At 47.1% G+C, this 4,816-nt stretch overlaps 1 pseudogene; it reads right to left on the bottom strand.

Annotated features, from left to right (window-relative positions):
• Positions 1-566: 566 nt before the first annotated feature.
• LOC127692517 (60S ribosomal protein L7a-like) lies at positions 567-1,358 on the bottom strand (annotated as a pseudogene).
• Between the last annotated feature and the right edge of the window lie 3,458 nt (positions 1,359-4,816).

Here is a 4,816-nt window from a genome sequence, read left to right as displayed (position 1 = left end):
GCCGCGAGGATGATTAAGAACAATCCGTATGTTTAAAAGGCACCAGGCAGACGGTAGGACTGGCTCATGTCTGGCGGAAGATTATAAAGCCAATGGAGATGATCGAATGCGCCATGATGCCAGGTCTTGGTATTCGAGTTTCTCATATTGGCTTTTGTAAAAAAGAAAGGTTAACGCAAGGGGAAAAAAAGATCAAAGAGGAGACCAATACTGAAAAGAAATCCAGGACTGGCTGGGGCTAATCTGTTCCTCCTGGCTACTGCAGCTCCCTTTAATCCCATAATCTACCTCAGGAGGGATTTTAGTTTTAGATGTCATATTTATAGTTTAGAATCTATTTTGAGTTAATTTTTTTCTTTTTTTGTTTTTTTTTCCAGACAGTTTCTTTGTGTAGTCCTGGCTATCCTGGACCTCACTCTGTAGACCAGGCTGGCCTCGAACTCAGAAATCCATCTGCCTCTGCTCCCAAGTGCTGGGATTAAAGGCAAGAGCCACCACAGCCCAGTTTAATTTTTTTAAATTTTGTAATTATATTTATGTACAGAAAACTTAGTGTACATTTAACCCTATTTAGTGGCTAGATCTTCAGCCTTTGCATTTTCCAGCCTGGCAATTCAAGTCACAGACTTAGGACCCAGGACATTGCCTCTCCAGTGACAGCGGATCTCGTCATGTCTGTCATTATAATTGGTCCTGACAGCTTCCACCAGCTTAGCCAGAGCACCCTTGTCTTCCGAGTTAACCCGTGAGAAGGCAACGGTGGTGCATGTCTTCCTGTGGACCAGGCAGGTGCCCCAGCCTGGCCTTTCCCTTGATGATGCAGTAGGGCGCCGCCATCTTTGAACACAGGGCAGGCAGGAAAACCACCAGCTCAATGGCGTCTACATCATGGGCAGTCACCACCAGCTGAGCCTTCTTGTTCTCCACCGAGGCGGTGACTGTGTTGACTCCTGCTCAGAGGACAGGGGGTCTCTCAGTTGGGACGTCCCCTTTGCCAGCGGCCTTCTCCTCAGCAGGGGCCAGCAGCCTTTGCTTCTTCTCCTGCTTTGTCTCTGGCCTGTACCTGTGGGCAAGCTCAAGCAGCTGGGTAGCTGTTTGCCCGTCCAGGGCCTGGGTGAGCGGGTTAATGGCAGGAAGGACTTTGAGCCGCTTATAGAGGATGGCTCTTTGCTGCTGCAGCCGGATGTAGCGGGGCCATTTGACGAAGCGTGTTAGGTCTCTTTTGGGCTGGATGACCTGCCCAATGCCGAAGTTCTTGGGCCTTTCCTCAAAGGGTTGACCTTCTTGGCCTCCTGTTTCTTGACGATGGCGATGGCCGGGGCCACCTTCTTCCCCTTGGCCTTCTTTCCTTTGGGCATCCTGCTCCACTAGTGGAGAGAACTAATTTTTGGTTTTTTTTTTTTTTTTTTTTTTTTTTGAGTCAGGGTTTCTCTGTGTAGCCCTGGCTGTCCTGGAACTCACTCTGTAGACCAGGCTGGCCTCAAACTCAGAAATCCGCCTGCCTCTGCCTCCCAAGTGCTGGGATTACAGGCGTGAGCCACCACGCCCGGCTCTGAGAACTAATTTTTTAAAAATTTATTTATTGTTATATGTAAGTACAGTACACTGTAGCTGTCTTCAGACACACCAGAAAGGGAGCCAGATCTCATCATGGATGGTTGTGAGCCACCATGTGGTTGCCGGGATTTGAATTCACGACCTTCGGAAGAGCAGTCAGTGCTCTCAACTGCTGAGCCATCTCTCCAGCCTCCTTGAGTTAATTTTTAACTGATACATAAAACATAAAAATTGTGCGCAGAGTACCATATGATTGTTGACTTAGCATTGTGTTTTTAAAACATCCTTTGAAATATTTATTTTATTTTAAATTATGGGTATGTGACATGAATACAGGAGCCCAGAGGTAAGAGGATTGACCACCAGGAGCTACTCAGTGTTCAGGAGCCTGACAAGGTGGGTTCTGGGGTCCCAACTCTGGCCCCTGGAAGAGCAGGAAACACTGCTAAACTACCGAGTCCTGTCTCCACCCTCAACATTGTTTTTTGTTTGTTTGTTTTGCTTTGTGGGGATGCGGGCTGAACCTAGGCAGTTTTTCCTATGGAGAGTCACAGACTGAAGTTCCTTTTAAAGCAGACTTCATGTTCCTTTCTCCATGTGTCAAGTTAACCCGCTCTGCCGAATTGTTTCAGTTTTGTCTCCACTTTGTTGCACCCTTCTCCGCTGCCTAGCAGCAAAGACTGACGAGCGTTATTAACTCGGGTAGAGTAATGGGAACTCTGTGGCACCAGGAGTACAACTCATACACGCAAGGTGGCACACGCCTTTAATCCCAGCACTTGGGAGGCAGAGGCAGGCGGATTTCTGAGTTCGAGGCCAGCCTGGTCTACAGAGTGAGTTCCAGGACAGCCAGGGCTACACAGAGAAACCCTGTCTTGAAAAACCAAGAAAAAAAATAACAAAAGTCTCAGTGGGGCCAAGACACAAAATTTCCTAAAACTTGCCTCTGTGTCTAAAATCCAGAATGAGCTCATTTGATTTCTGCAAAGAATCCTACAGAGATTTTGATTGGCCTGGACTGAATCTACTAAAAGTCATGAAGAAAGGGACAGACACCTTAACCAAGTGTGAGCCTGCCATCCGCAGAAGTGGCGTTCATCTTCAGAGCCCAGGAGTGTCTGCCCTAGAGCTTAGAGTCACGGGAACTAGGCTGAACCACATGTGTGGGTGAGTGTGTGTGCACTGACCACTGGGCTATGCCTTAGGCTTGGGGAGGATCTCAATTAAAAGGCGCACGAACCATCAGAAAATCAGAGGCTCAGGTTTAGCTCAGTGGCTGGAAACCAAGAGGACTTGGATTCTCTCCATTTTTTCATCTGATTCTACTAATATTTTGACTTTATTTATTTATTTATTTATTTATTTATTTATTTATTTATTTATGGATTTGGTTTTTTCAAGACAGGGTTTCTCTGTATAGCCCTGGCTGTTCTGGGACTCACTCTGTAGACCAGGCTAGCCTTGAACTCAGAAATCTGTCTGCCTCTGTCTCCCAGAGTGCTGGGATTACAGGCATGCGCCACCACCGCCTGGCTGACAAAGTTTTAAAAGCAGGATTCCGTGACACAGTTCCAGGACAGTTGGCACAGCTCTAAGCAGTCTGTGATGATCACTCGCCGATCACCTGAGCACACAGATCTTTAAAAAGCCTTCTCACAACCGTTCAACAGGCATGAGCTCAGGCTGGCTGGCAAGCTGAGGTGGATCACACGACGGTGGATCCAGGTCAAGAGCTACTCCTTGGCTGAGGGAAGGCATGTCCTCCCTGGAAGCATGTGTCCCATGTCTGAATAAAATGAGACAGGCCAGGGATGGCCATCAGACGCAGGCCAACAAATCTCGTACTCCTTAGGAGCAGAAAAAGGTAAGCGGAGAAAGACGTGTCTCCAACGTTGAGGATGGACAATGAGGGCTACAGAAGCCAATCAAGAGACTTGAAGAGGATGGCGATTTTGCTGTCTGGGGCATCATGCTAACATAAGAGATCAGCCGGGGCACACATCTGTCATGAGTAATTGCATAGTGTACGTAAAGCCCTGGGTTGGATTCAGACTCAAGAGTGCAGTGGAGGAGAGTTCACAGGTTTGCAGCTGTGTTGTTTTTATTTTTGTACTGATTGCCAGAGAGCCTTTTGGGGGTGGGCTAGGACTCCTGAAATCATCCTCAGTTCCTAGCACACTGAATTAGAGGTTAAGGGTCTGATCTCTAAAACTAGGTTATAGCCAGGCAGTGGTGGCACATGCCTGTAATCCCAGCACTTGGGAGGCAGAGGCAGAGGCAGAGGCAGAGGCAGGCGGATTTCTGAATTCGTGGCCAGCCTGGTCTACAGAGTGAGTTCCAGGACAGCCAGGGCTATACAGAGAAACCCTCTCTCGAAAAACCAAAAACCAAACCAAAAACCAAAACCAAAAAAAACCAACTCAAAAACAAACAAACAAACAAACAAACAAAAAACCCAACAAAAAAACAAACATCCCCCCCCCCCAACCCCTCCGTTATACAGGTTCAAATCTTGGCTACTTAAACATCATCTAACTTGTGTGTTTCAATCTCCCCTACTGAGATACGGGGTAAGAGATGAGTATCACCCTCATTACCCCACCCCAGCTTAGAGGACTTGTAAGGATGTAACCGGCCCAGCATCCAGCAAACAGTAACCAGCTGCGGCTATAGATGCTGTAACATTAAAATAAAATCTAAAAATAATGTGAGACCAACAGGAAATTGGAAAAAAGAGATGAGCAGAGATGCTACACCCACATTCCTACCTCTTCCTGTGGTAACATCTTATCTGAATAAATGAGACAGGCCAACAAATCTCGCACTCCTCTGAAGCATAAAAAGATAAACCAAGAAAGAGGTGCAGTAGGTAGACTATGCCGGCCATGATTGCGGTCTTTCTGCTGCTGCCTCCTGAAGAATAGCCACTGTTTCTGAATCTCGTGTGCTTCCCCACTGTTCTGTTGACAGCCATCTGGGTTTTCCTGACTTTCAACCACTGTGAAGACTGGTGCCATGGGCGCTGCTGGAAGAGTTTGTCTGATACCCGATCTGCTTTCTGAGTGTACACAGGCTTAGAAACTCAGTCGCTGGCTTGTACGAGAGGGCCATGATGAACGTTCTAGAAGCTGCCAGTCTTTTCCACAGAGCACATCACGCCTTTCTTACCAAAAAATCACTACAAAGATTAAGATGTGGAGCTCCTGAAAAAGACTGGCATGTGTAATTTATAACCACACAAACACATGGCAATTTCAAC

The sequence above is a fragment of the Apodemus sylvaticus genome, chromosome 9 (genome assembly GCF_947179515.1).
Source record: "Apodemus sylvaticus chromosome 9, mApoSyl1.1, whole genome shotgun sequence".
In the NCBI taxonomy this organism is placed as follows: Eukaryota; Metazoa; Chordata; class Mammalia; order Rodentia; family Muridae; genus Apodemus; species Apodemus sylvaticus.
The sequence above is the reverse complement of the archived record's forward strand: the minus strand, read 5'-3'. Positions and strand labels throughout refer to the sequence as shown.